The sequence below is a fragment of the Mus pahari genome, chromosome 2 (genome assembly GCF_900095145.1).
Source record: "Mus pahari chromosome 2, PAHARI_EIJ_v1.1, whole genome shotgun sequence".
Lineage (NCBI taxonomy): Eukaryota > Metazoa > Chordata > Mammalia > Rodentia > Muridae > Mus > Mus pahari.
In genome coordinates, this window is record NC_034591.1 from 61666223 (window position 1) to 61680899 (window position 14677).

At 42.6% G+C, this 14677-nt stretch overlaps 1 non-coding gene and 1 pseudogene across 1 annotated transcript; both read right to left on the reverse strand.

Moving 5' to 3' along the window:
* Positions 1–5145: 5145 nt before the first annotated feature.
* Positions 5146–5513, reverse strand: LOC110316790 (annotated as a pseudogene).
* A 598-nt stretch (positions 5514–6111) lies between these two features.
* On the reverse strand, positions 6112–6218 carry LOC115063431. The gene has a single exon (XR_003843310.1). It is a non-coding gene; the product is annotated as a U6 spliceosomal RNA (small nuclear RNA).
* Positions 6219–14677: the final 8459 nt, after the last annotated feature.

Consider the following 14677-nt stretch of genomic DNA (forward strand, 5'->3'; position numbering starts at 1 on the left):
CCTGTGTGTTCCTGGCTGTTCTGAAACTCAATATGTAGACCAGTCTGGCCTTGAACTCAGAGATCCACCTGCCCCTGCCTCTCAAATGTTGGGATTAAAGTCATGCACCACCACTCCTGGTTTGTGATTATTTTTTTAAATTGTGACATTAAATGCTATTGAAATAAATCTAGGCTTTATCTTCTTTTAAAATAATTATTTAAAATAATGTTATTAGAGAGCAGATCCCATTGTGTATGCTTTAGTACAATAAAGTTTAAATATATATATATATATATATATATATATATATATATATGAATGATATCTAGAGAACTCACTGTTCTTCTGTTCTGTAAGTTTATGAATGGGTGTGTAGTGTTGGGGGAGGTGTTCTGGTCCTTGTTTAGTTAAGGTTTTGTCATAATAAACTGATAGGATAGTCTTTGCCCTCTGGGGGGCGGGACCACTTACAGGTTGTTCACTAGGTGAGTCAGTTACAATTATTCTGTCTATGAGTGTCTCCACCCAGATGAGAAAATTCAAAGGAAGCTGAAAACTTAATTTCAGGTAATGTGTGCTTCTCTCTATCTTAATGAAAGTTCCACAAACAAATGCATTCATTGTAGAAAAAAAATAACTACAAATTAGTAAAACAAAAATATATCATTACTCTCAGTATCTTGTACTATTAACATTTTTATATACTTCATTTAAACATGGGTGGGTGGGGGGAGTATGTATGTTTATATGCATGCACACACATGTGCTAACAGTAGTAAAGGTTGACTTTTAAAGATTATTCTGATTTTTAATTATGTGTATGCCTATGTGTCTGTATGTATATGCACCCGAGTGTAAGTTCCTTCTATAGGCCGGAAGAGGGTATTGGATTCCCTGGAACTGGAGGTAAGGATGATTGTTAGCTGCCCTATATGGGTGCTGGCACAAATCTCAGGTCCTGTTCAAGAGAAGTATTTACTCTCAATCACTGAGTCATCTGTCCAGTACTACCTTAGAATTTTCTTTCACATTTGTTTATTTATTTTGACACACTGTTCATGTGGAAGTCAGAGCATACCCTTGGAATAGATTCTTTCCTTCCACCATGTAGGTTCTGGGGGCAGACTCAGGTCAGCAGGTATGTCAGCCTGACCCATTTTGCCTGCCAAGGTGGACTCCTCTTATGGAAGGTAGAAATAGCTAGGACCAGAGCCTGGAGGCATCTTTCTGTTCTAAGGTGGGAGCTGCACTGTCCCTCTTCTTCCCGTTATCTCTCTAGCGTCCTTCACAGTCATGTTGCTGCAAAAGCCACTGGCACTTACCTTGTCTTCTTTGTCTAGCCTCTGTTCAGTCTTCAGCCCATCCTGTCTGTGTCTTCACTCTACTTAGGCAGCTCACATGCAGTCTACATGGGCAGATTTTTGTTCTCAACCCTGCTTTGGCCATGCATGAGAAACATTCCATAACACTGTGTACCTTCTAACATTTCACCCTATTCTTATTTTTTCCTGGATTGCTGTCTTCCTTTTATTCCACTTCTTAATTCCATGTTACAACTGTTTGTGGAGCACCTACTGTGTGACAGGACTGCTCCAGTTGCTAAGAGGCAAAAAAAAAAAAAGTGCTCTCTTGGGGTTTAAAGTCAAGTCAAAAGCTGTTGGAGAGAGCTGGTGAGATGGCTCAGCGGGTAAGAACACTGACTGTTCTTCTGAAGGTCCTGAGTTCAAATCCCAGCAACCACATGGTGACTCACAACCACCTGTAATGAGATCTGATGCCCTCTTCTGGTGTGTCTGAAGTCAGCTACAGTGTACTTATGTATAATAATAAATAAATCTTTGGGCCTGAGAGAGTAGGATTGACCAGAGCTAGCAGAGGTCCTAAAAAATTCAATCCGCAACAACCACATGAAGGCTCACAACCATCTGTACAGCTACAGTGTACTCACATATACAAAATAAATAAATAAATCTTTTTTTAAAAATGGGGTAGACGAACACAATAAGACAACAACAAAAACAAAACAACTAGACTTGATTTGTTGGAGCACACAGTGGGCAGAGGCAGATTTCTCAGAACCCAGAGCCATCATGGTCTACATAGTGAGGGCCAGGACAGCCAAGACTACATTACACATTGAGACTATGTGTCAAAAACAAAATAAACCCCACTAAATTCTATACTTGTTTATATTAGTGTTAAAGAAAAAGGCTGAGTGATACATTAAAGATGATGAGTGCATTAAAGGTAAAGGTGAGGAAAATGAAGAGTTGGTAAATATAGTTCTGAACAGGGTGGCCATGAAGTGATCCACTTGGAAGACGGTATGAGAAAGGAAATAAAGGAAATGGTACCATAAGCCATGTAGATACCTGTGGCTCAAATATAAAACGATTGCCTTCTGCAGTGGTTCCACCTGTGGGTTAGCATCCCTTCAGTGGTCGAATGCTCCTTTCACAATGGTTGTCTCAGACCAGCGGAAAACACAGATATTACATTATGACTTCCAACAGTACCAAAATTACAGTTGCGAAGTAGTCACAAAAATAAAATTTTTGCACTTATGAAGTAGCAATGAAAATGAAGAACTGTATTAAAAGGTCCAGGTATTAAGAAGGTTGAGAGTATCATCTGGGCAGTGGTGGCACACACCTTTAATCCTAGCACTTGGGATGCAGAGGCAGGTGGATTTATGAGTTCGAGGCCAGCCTGGTCTACAAAGTGAGTTCCAAGACAGCCAGGGCTATACAGAAAAACCCTGTCTCGAAAAGAAGAAGAAGAAAAGGAAGAAGAAGAAGAAGAAGAAGAAGAAGAAGAAGAAGAAGAAGAAGAAGAAGAAGAAGAAGAAGAAGAAGAAGAAGAAGAAGAAGAAGAAGTAGAAGGTGGTTGAGTATCTGAACATGTACTCCTTAGATGGTGGTATTTTTGGAAGTTGTGGAACCTTGAGGAGGTGGGACCACCCTAGAGATATGGGTCTCTTTGGGAAGGGTGTCACAGGCTATATCCAAGCTTTCATATACTGCTCCCTGACACCACAAATAGCTGTTGAACACTCAGTTACTATAGACAGATCACTGCCATGACTTCCCAATGACTTCCCAATCATGATGAACTTTAAGCCCCTGATCATGGCTCCAAAATAAATTCTTCCTCTATTAAATTGCTCCTGTTAGGTATTTATTCATAGTAAAGCAAAACTAACTAAGGCAGGAAATTGGCAACAAGAATGGGTCTATTGCTGTGATGAATCTAGCCATATGGTTCATACTAATTTGGAACTGGTTTGCAGGGGGCGTGGGGAGCATTTGGGGCATTGGGTTACAGAAGCCTTAAAAATACTGTAAGATACTCCACCATTGTGGTGGGAGTTCAGAAGTTTAACACTATACTTCTGAGGTTTCAGAGAAGAACAAGTACTATGTCCAGAAATGAGCTAGAGGTCAGTCTTGTTTTAAATTCTGGAAAAGAAGCTGGCTATGCTGTGCATGTGACCCCAAGATTTTAGTGAGGTTCAATTAAAAGTAGTTAACTAATTAATTCAGCACAGGAAATTGGAAGACAGTATCCATCCGCGATAATGGTTATTGCTTTCTGCTCTCATGCAGATTTCTCAGGGATGAGGAACAGAAGGTAGAGTGGAACTATGAGAGAAGTTTCTGGTTTGTTATGTGTGAGTGTGAGGAAGTTTCAAGTTTCCACCAAGATTGGTGAGGGAAAGGCAGCTACTGTGGGTTAAGGATATCTGTTAAGGATATGATGCAATTAAAGACAGACCAGTCACTTTGTAATATGGAAGAAAACCAACCCATAGAAGCTCCTGGGTATTAAACTGAAAACTCATTTGAAAAACATGCATTATGAAAAGAGAGTGCCTGGAAAAGGTAGAGCTAATTGGGCTTTTGGGCTAATTTTCTAGGAAAAGGCTATCTAGAAAAAATGTCTTCCAGGGTCAGCTACAAGCACCTGTAGCTACTGTCAGCAGAGGACATCTGGAGCTGAGAAGAGAGCTAGGGACCATCTAATTGATGCCGGTTTTGAAGACATGCAGGATGCAAGAATAACAAGGACAAGGAGGCTTAAGCTAAGGTTTCAAAAAGAAAAAATAATGCTCACTGAAGCTACATGGTGAACAGAGTCAGATTTCCTAAGAGATCAAGGTGTGAAACTTTAAGGATTTGAGCTTAAGCTACAATAGGGACCTTAAGATGTTAGAGATGCCAGGAATATAGAACATGTGCCGGGGAAAGCTGCATGTACCACGTGTAGTCAGTCCAAGGGAAAGGTCACATAATGTTGCAAATGAAAGGACTGTGGGTGGGGCAACGCAAGCCTATTGGAGCTTTATGATGCTACCATAAACACCGAGTGCCTAGTGGAAATACAGGGCTTGGTGTTGGAGCTACTGAGTTTTGGTCTTGCTTTGGTCCAACCCTTTCTTGCTATTTCCCTGTTCCTCCCTCCTGTTTGGAATGGGGATGTTTACTCTTTGTTGTTATATATCAAAAGTATCTAATTCTCCTTTTCAATTTGTTAAGGTTGATTGCAACTTTGAGTCTCAAAAGTGCTCTAGCTTTGACTTTTCTTTTGGCTTCACTAAATTGTTCATTGTAGGTCTCCCTTCTCTGTGGGGATCGTTGGCCAGCCCCTCAAGGACTAAGAGTGCAGAAGCAGTGAGCAGAGTAAGATAGAAGGACTTCCAGAGATCACTGAAGTGAGACAACTCTACTTTATTGCTCCTAGGATAGGGTATAAAAGGACTTTTAGGGGTACAGGTAGAAAGTGTTAATTGGTCATAACATAGTACCTAATTATCACGTGAGTGGGAAGGATTGATTGGTTATAATATAGTACCTAATTATCATTCATGTAAGAAGCCAGAGTGGGACTTGTGTTCTGAGTTATGCAGGGCTTGTAGAGAGTTCGGCACAAGGTCATTTTTCAGATAAGTGTGCTCAGGAACACACTCTGGACAAGGTCAGGCAGAAAAAGGGAAGCCCCAAGAGAAAAGCTGTCCTCCATTTTGCTCCAAGCTTAGAGAGCCATCCAGACATGAGGGACTTCAATCTTAATAGGAGGGTCCTCTAACAGTTTACCAGTTATGGATTTTACAAGCATTATTATGTATTATGTATTAGATGGTAGAGCTGGAGACTATTGCCTTCTCTAGTCTGCACAGTGACAGTCACCAATAATGTGGAGTTTATGACGCTGCCTAAGGCCAAGGCTCTTGCAGCCTGCAGATGGCAGCCCACATATCTCCTAGTACTTATGAACTGATTTGGTGATCCACTGGGTGACAAGAATTCTTGATAGCTTTACAGAATGAGTTAATAAAGATAATCTTGAAGAATTTATACGTTGCATTCTTAGGAACTGGGCATGTGCAGCCACTACAGAGATATGAATCTTATATATGACATACACTTGCAGACCTTGGATCCCAGCCTGTCTGCTTTATCTGACTGTGTGGTATGGGAAGCCCTGTGCAACACAGAGAGCTGCCAGCTGTGGACCCTCGGGAAAAGGTGCATCACATCTGACTGCTTCTTCCACTACAGCTCTTGGATGTATTTGTATCCATCTATCTTGCTTTACTTGATAGCTATGATCAGTCCTGGACTTTTTAACTTTTGAATGATGCCGACACCATTAACGCCATGGGGAATTTTGAAGTCAGATTGGATACATTCTACATTTTAAGATGGCCGTGAACCTTTAGGAGTAGATGTTATGGCTTGAAAAATAAAATGTTCCTGAAGGCATTTTAAATGTTTGAATATTTGGTTCCTAATTGGAGGGACGATTTGGGGTACCCGGAACTTGGAAAGGAACTGTGAGCCACCTGGAGAACATGGATCAACAGGATGGCTCTGAGTATTGTAGCCTAAGCCCCACTTCTGAACCCAGCCCTCTCAACTCCCTGGTTGGTACAATGAGACAAGTGGCTGTTGAACATTCTTGTTAGTCCAGACTAAGCCCTTTGCACGAATTCCTCACAGAGATGCTCTAACCCATTGAGTCAAAATAAATTGCTCCTCTCCTTTCTTCTGTTGGGTAATATGTCACAGCTGTAAAAGTAATACAACTGAAGACCATTATGTTTCTGTTTTCTTTTCTTTTCTTTAAAAAAAAAACATGGAATGCTTCATGAATTTGGGTGTCATCCTTGCACAGGAGCCATGCCAATCTTCTCTGTATCGTTCCAATTTTAGAATATGTGCTGCCGAAGCAAGCACTTGTTTTGTTTTTCATTTGTTCTAGTTTGGATTATTTTTGAGGGGTGTCTTTGCTAGGATGTTGTAGTAGAGCTGTTTCCTGTGGGTGTGACATGACCATCAGCTATCATGAATAATATTATCATAACCTACAGGGTACCTTAGCATTTAAGTATGGCTACAAGATAATAGAACAACACAGTGACAACTAGGCCTATGGTGATGGTGTCATTCCCTCACAGAAGAAATGGGGTAAGGAGAGTCATAAAGGCCCCTTCTAGACTTCTAATTACCACTCTCTCCTGTTCTTTGGAAGTAGTATTAGAAGAGAAATGCTAGAGTATATATATAGTTGGGAGGTTGGGACTCTGAGGAACAACTTTTTGTGAGATATCACCTATGCCAGGGTTGGGCTTTTAGGTGATACAAGCTACCTTTGAGTTACCTATGTTCATGTAATCAAAGCCCCATAAACTCACTGGTTCACCAAGAGAGCTGCCAGTGATGGATCGTCTAGATGGACTTTTTTTTTTCCTTGTCAGTGCCTATCTAGGGTGATCTTTGTGTGTACCTAGGACAAATCACATGATACGAGATTACTGGCATGTCCTGCCATGCCTAGCTTTGTGGAAGAACAACCTTGGCACGAGAAATGTCAAGTGCAAGGCTCCAAGGTAGGAGTGTTTCTTGTCTATGTTGTTGGAACAGAATGAATAGATGAGGTCAAGGAATACTTTTGGCAGATATGTGGTAGAGGGTGTGGCTGGGGAAGATCTTTCAATTAGTTTGATTTCCTCAGTGAAACCAGAAGGAAGGCTATCAGTTGTATGAGTGTGGTAGTTTGAATATGCTTGGCTCAGGGAGTGGCACTATTTGGAGGTGTGGCCTTGTTGGAGGAAATGTGTCGTTATGATCGTGGGCTTTAAGACCTTCTTCTGGGGCTGGAGAGATGGCTCAGCGGTTAAGAGCACTGTCCAGAGGTCCTGAGTTCAATTCCCAGCAACCACATGGTGACTCACAACCATGTGTAATGGGATCTGATGCCCTCTTCTGATGTGTCTGAAGACAGCTACTAATTAGTGTACTAATAACATTAAATAAATTAATCATAAAAAAAAAGGACCTTCTTCCTAACCGTGTGGGAGCCAGTCTTCTCCGAGCTGCCTTCAGAACAAGAGGTAGAACTTTCAGCATTTCCATCCCCATGCTGCATGCATGCCTGGATGCTGCCATGCTCCCACCTTGATGATAATGGACTAAATCTCTGAACCTGTAAGCCAGCTCCAATTAAATGTTGCCCTTACAAGAGTTGCTTTGGTCATGGTGTCTATTCACAGCAGTAAAACTCTAAGACAATGAGGCTGAAGGACAATAAGTAAAGATGAAGTCTGGAAGTCTTCCTAGAGACTGGATGCTTATGAGGAAACAGTATTAATTGCCAAGGGGCACTTGAAGTTTATTGTCAGGAATTTTCAAAGGGTACTAGTCAGAAGGCCTGTGTATTTTCTCCAACCCGGCTGAAATGCATGGGTGCAGGCATGGTAATAGAGTGAAGGCTAGCCTATGATTAGGTTTTGCAAGTACCAATGAGGAAGCAAGAGGCATAAAGGAACTGGGAGCCAATTTAAGAGAGTAACTTTATCAGTTGTCTAAGGAATTGAAACTGATACAGAAGCATGACAATGGAAAATGGAATTGTTTGCTTGGGTTCCAAGAATTATCTGAATTAAAGTAAAAGAAGAGGAGTGACTAGAATATAAAAGAAAGTGGTAGGATGAAGAGAAGCTTAGGATTTCAGAGTAAAGTAATAGCATACTCATTTGGAACCGCACTGTGACGTGGCCACTTGAAATCTGTCAATAATGAACACACAAAAAATGAGACTTGTCCCTGTAAAGCTTAGATTTTTCTCTTTTTTTTTTTTCAGATTTATTTATTTTATGCATATACACTGGCACTCTCTTCAGACACATCAGAAGAGGACATCAGATCCCATTACATATGGTTGTGAGCCACCATGTGGTTTCTGGGAATTGAACTCGGGACCTTTGGAAGAACAGTCAGTGCTCTTAACTGCTGAGCCATCTCTCTAACCCCTGGCTTAGGTTTTTCTAAAACTCCTTTATTCAGGGGGTCTTCAACACTTCAACCTCTCTTCTATCCCATTGATCAGAGGTAGGGGAGAAAGAAAGTTTATAGGTTTTTGTGGACCTGTTTAGAAGTAGTTCTTTGGAGAGATCCCATTCTTTATTGTCAGGACCAGCAGTCCAGTCCAATGGCAAACACCAATACAAATCAGAAGCGGCAGTCTAGTCCAATAGCATACATGAAACACGTATCAGTAGCAGCAGCTCAATCCAGCAGACACTGCAAGGCTTCACCGAATCAGCATGAGTCGGCAGAATTGGCAAGAATCAGCAGGAACACCAGTCTCTCTCTATGAAGTCAAGACCAGTGAAGATCAGCGGGGACCAGTGAAGCATTGTAGGACATGGCAATGCAAGAACATCCTTTCACTGGATGCGGAGTTTTACTTATACTCTTTCCAAACATCACATGTCCTGTCAGGTGTCTGTTTCAGCAAAACGCCCTCTCACACAAGACAGCTTCTAGAAAAACATCACGTGACACAAGTGAGTTTACAAAGAAACCAGAGATTTCCATTTCATGTCTCAACTGATGTGCTACTGGGGAGGGGAATCACAAGACCCTTTTCCTAACTAGGAGCTTTGGGCAGGTAATGGCTGCTTACTCAGGGCTTGTAATGGCTGCTACTGAGATGGGACTGACTCAATTCTCCATAGCAATGTGGCCTATGAGCTAGGGAAGGACACTACACTCTTTCACATATGGGCAGTATTGACTGTACTCAGTGGGTTGTAAACAGAAGGAGGAAGGGGCAAAAGAGACACATGGTTTGAGGGTATGTGGGGATATCCAGAAAGAGGTGAAAAGTGTATATGACCGAAATACATTGAATTCATATATGTAATTACCAAAGGACATATAATATTTTAAAAGATGGGCTATAGTGTCAATTACACTGAATTCTCATGAGTTAGCACCAAGAAGACATATTTCACTAATAAATTTTAAAATGTAGACTGTCCATTGAAATGGTAGGATTTTAAACATACTATTTTAAGAAAGTATATTGTGGGGCGTTAAGAGATGACTCAGATGTTAAGAGCACTGGCTGCTCTTTTAGAGGATATGAATTTGATTCCTAGTACACAGAGACAGTTCATAAAGTCTGTAACTCCAGTTCCACAGAATCTGACACCCTCTTTTGGCCTCCTTGGGCACCAGGCATATAAGCAGTACACAAACATACATGAAGGTGAGACACCCCCATAGAAGTAACAAACAGAAGGTCCTGGAAGTATAGTAATAAAAATAGTGTCTCAGAATGGATGTGGATCACATTTTTATTATATTTTGTGGGGAAAGGGGTGGTGACGGGGAAAGCTATGAAAGGAACAAAGCCGGGGAAGAGTTGTCAACATTAAAATGTCTGAACACCCATAGTAGAGGCATTTTGGAACAACTGAAAGTGAACTAGAACATAGTAATCCTCTAGTGATGGTCCAGGATGAAAAAGGATTGTACAAGTACGTGCAGTAAGTAGTTCACAGTTTGATGACATGATGTTCAAAGCTGGGGGATATTAGGGAGGAACAAAGGCGAATTGTCTAGACATGGCAGCGAGCATCCAAAGAGACATTTGTTCCACGGTCAGTGCTAGTGGCACAAAGGCTGTGATAGAAAAACATTGCAGCTATTTGACAGGGCTTCAGAGGAGGTGTGTCCCGGCAGATGCAGCTTAGCGCAGAAAGGGAGAGCATGCTTTCTGCTAAGAATTGCCTGTGAGTTCCAGATCCAACTGGAAGGTTCAGGAGTTGAGCAAGAAAGTAAAATGTAAGGTGAACTGAAGAGCTAGGGCGGCGTCTTAAGGGACTGCCACACATGGTATTAGGGAACTTAATGAGATGCACTCTGGTGTTTTCCAGCCAGAGAACAAAGGGAAGGCTGTGAGCACAGGAAAGTAGAGAGGAGAGAGTCTCCTTTATTCTCTTCTGCTAGAGGACATGGGAGATTGGGGAAATGGAGGTCATACTTGAGTCTGAGGAAGGGACACACTGCTCTTCTACCTAGCCACCAAATGGTGGTATTCCTCAAGGCCCAGCATCCTAAGTGCTCTCAGCTTCTCATGCATTTGCAGTATTGTTTGAATGGTAGAAACAAATGTCAAAGGCCATATAATAAAGGTAAGACTGACAGCTGGGGGTGCTATTATGTGGAAGTGGGTCCTTAAGGTGGTATGGGCTGGTGAAAGAAAATTAGTTATAGGGGCTGTCTTTCAGTTTCAGAGATTTAGTCCACTATTATCATGGTGGGAAGCATGGCAGTGTGCAGGCAGACATGATGCTGGAGAAGGAGCTGAGAGTTCTGCATCTTGATCTGTAAAACTCTTGAGCATGTGAGATCCCAAAGCTCTCCCCCACAGTGGCACACTTCCTCCAGCAAGGCCATATCTCCTAATAGTGCCACCCCCTATAGGCCAAGCATTCAAACACATGAGTCTATGGGGGCCATACCTACTCAAACCATCACACACATGATCCTGCTATTACCACACTGTCCTGTTGAGGCATTTATAAAGTTCAGAACTCTTGTCATGCCATTCTATGTAATTTAAAACTCTGCAGAAGCTCCACATAGCTCTTAAGATGAAGCCATAGCTCTTCTTCAAGCTCTGGAGGTCCCCTCATCCAGCTTTTCTTCAGCCTGCACTGCCCCTTTCTTAAGTTTGCACTGTTCATCTTCAGATGTCCTGTGGGCTTGCTTCTCTGAGGTCCCAGCATGGGCTACATCCTCAACTATCACACCGTCTTGCAGGAGTTGCTCCTCCCAGTTAACACGCCATCTTGCTGATTTCATATCGGAAAAAAACATTCTTGAGCTCTCGGGCTCAGGTAATACATGCCCTAATTGTATGGTCTTTCAAGTCTCTGGAACAGCTGCATGTTGGTTTTATTTGATGAACATGTCCCCTAGTAGATCCCCTAAGGGTGCTGACTATCTATGAGGGCCAGGAGCACATCTGCCTTCACTCAGTATTGTACTAGGCTTGATGTTAAACCAAAGGCTGAGAAGCAACTTTGTTCCTATATACCACCACAGAATGTCCTGCATGTAGTACATGCTAAATACTGTTGAATAAATACACGAACAAGTTGGGATGTTATGAAGACCCTGAAGCTGTTTTCAAATATAGGCTCGGCCATCTACTCTGGATTCTAGTGGTTCTGAAACTCAGTGTCAGTCAGTAACTGGATGATGTATGGCTCTAGATTTGTGCCAGGCTCTGTGTTGAGTTGCTACTAAGCCAACTGCAGCAACTGAGTGGGAAGTGGTTGATTTTGGGGTAGCACAAGGATTATAGCTCATGCTCCTATACCAGATCGTCAGCGGTTTGCCTGAGCAAGTTGACGACCTAGGCATCTGCTGTTCTGGGTAGATTCCTTTCCTCTTTCTGACACAGCAGCCATTTGCCACATAGCTCCCACCCTTGGTTGTTGAGGTAAATAGCAACCAAGCAGGTGGCATAAGCAAGCTCTGCTGGTTAACACAGGAGCAGCCCACTTCCTGTGTTAGATCTACCCCTTGGGTGGGTTTCTGGCATTCAACCCACCTTATTGAAAGGGGGTGGAAGTGGGAAGCAGTTCCACATAACTACTGCTCATCTCCGACAAGATAGGTTATCTATCCGTACTCATTCCCGACTCCTGAAATGTTTACTGCCTGTAATGACATAGCTATTTTCAGTGACAAATGCTGCAGCTTCTAGGCCAGGCTCTCTGGTTCTGGCTTCCTCTGGGTACAGAAGACGGAAGCAGCAGATGCCCCACTACCGGTAGCCTCTGTGCCAGCAATCTGCCTGTGTTGCTGTGGGTGCCCTGGGCCGCTTTTCCTGTCTGCCCTTCACAGCTCCTATGATTGCTGACTCTTTGCCATTTGACCATCTGCCTTGCCTGGCCCCCACATTTGTGAGCTGATGCTTGCAATGCTTTTGGGTTCCCATCTGGCCCAGCACCAAGGGTGAATGAAGGTCTCCTACCTGTTACTGTTCCTCTGACCTCTGCAGACTTGGCCCCATAGTCCTTTCATGGCTACTTCAGACTTGATGGGATCATAACAGAGGTTATAGCTGAGAAGGCCACCCAGCTATTATTGTTATGTCTCCTTACTAGGAAAGCGCTACGGAGTAGGTGATTTAAAAAACAAAAAACAAAAAACCCCCAACATAATGTTACTTTTCCTTCTGAGAGTAAGGACTTAGGATGTCTAGAATATGGAAGTTATATGAAAATATGGGTTGACCTGAGGTTGGGGAAGGGGAAGAGAAAATGGATAAAAGAGGAGGCTATGACATCCATCAGTCATTTGGGCTGACCTGGAAGAATAGAGACCCAGTGGAATTGTAATTGTCTGTTCTACTCTTCCATTGGGGTGTATGTGTGTGTACAGCTGGGCATAGCAGGAAGCTGTTGGCTGGGGCATTGGTCACAAAGCTTCACTTTCATCTCATCCCCATTCCTGTCAACATTCTCAAGTCCAAGAGTCTTTTGTACTGACAAGCGAGTGCCAGTGGGACCAGGGACCAACATATTTGTCTGCAAGTAGGAAACTGTAAGTCACATGTATGCAGCACTCAGTGCAAGGAGAACACTCTGCAAAAGCAGGGGCACGCGGGTTTCACTTCTCTCAGCTCTTATTTCTTACATTATAAAAGCAGCCCATGTTCATGGGAAAATGCAACCGATAAAAGCCTTTTCCTATCCCTGGTTGAGTTTTGTTTTGTGTGTGTGTCTGTTTGTCTTTCTGTCTGTTTCTCTGTATATACTTGGCTGTCCTGAAATTTACTCTGTAGACCAGGTTTGCCTCAAACTCAGAGATTCAGCCTGCCTCTGCTAGGGATGGCCTTGCTGGCCATCAGTGGGAGGAGAGGCCCTTGGTCCTGAGAAGGCTGGGTGCCCCAGTGTAGGGGAATGCCAGGACAGGGAAGCAGAAGTGTTTGTGGGGCTGGTGAGCAGTGGGAGGAGAGATGGGATAGGGGGTTTTCAGAGGGGAAACCAGGAAAGGGGATAACATTTGAAATGTAAATAAAGAAAATATCTAATTAAAAAAAAAAAGAAAGGAAGGAAGGAAGGCATGGGCCACCATAGCCTGGCTACTATCCCTCATTCTAGTCCCCAAAGCTAACAACTGATGTTAACAATCTTAGGAAACTTTCTGGCAATGTGATGCTATGTAATGGTAACATAAACATAAACAATGTATAGGTACAGAATGCATGTTCATGTGCGCGAATACATACATGGACAGACAGAATCTAATGCTGACGGGAAGGAGAGGTTTATGTGGATTATACATCCCAGGTCATAGTCCATCATTGAGGGAAGCTAGGCAAGCATTCAAGATACAGAGGAAGGAACTGAAGCAGAGACCACAGAAGAATATTGGTTAGGGCCATACCAACCTGGCTAGCTCAGCTTGCTTTTATGGACACCCCACGACCACCTGTCCAATAATGACACTGCCCGCAGTGAACAAGGCTCTTCCACATCCATCATAAATCAAGAAGATGGCCGGGCAGTGCTGACGCACACCTTTAATCCCAGCACATAGGAGGCAGAGGCAGGCAGAACTCTGAGTACAAGGTCAGCCTGGTCTACAGAGCGAGTTCCAGGAAAGCCAGGACTACACAGAGAAACCCTGTCTCGAAAAAAACAATAATCAATCAATCAATCAATTAATCAACCAATCAAGAAGATGTCTTACAAATTTGCCTAGAAAGGAATCCGATGGAGGCACACAAACCCTTATAGGTTTATTGTGACTATTAAATGGAACTAATATATTCCTACAGTCTAGAATTGTGTAACAACTAACAATGTCAATGCATTATTATCTCTCTGTGTGTGCATGTATGCCTGAGATTATGCTCACATATGGGCCTTGGTGCATACATGTGTGTGTGCACATAGGTGTGCTGTTGGAGATCAAGCCTGAGGTGTCATGCATGCTAGGCAGGCAATGTACCATTGAGCTGTACCTAGCCTGAGTGTGAGCAATTATTGCAATCATTGTTAATATTTCAGCAGTACGCTGATGCTTATGGTAGTTCATCATATCATTTCTCTTTTGTCTGCTTATAGCCAGCATATTGAAAAGACTTCTCATAGTATCTTTGCTTTGCAATTCTTTCTTTGGTCACTCTGCTGTTTCTTCCATGAATGTTTTGAATGTCACACTTTGTATTGTATACCTTTTGGTGGGGGAAACTTCTCATATCTAGTGGATGTCAAGCCTGGGAAGTGTATAAGGATATTTTAGTAGCCAAGGTCAGTGGCCATTTTCTGGCTTCCTCTCCCAGGTTTACTATATGCTTTGAGTGGAGACAGTGATTGAATTTC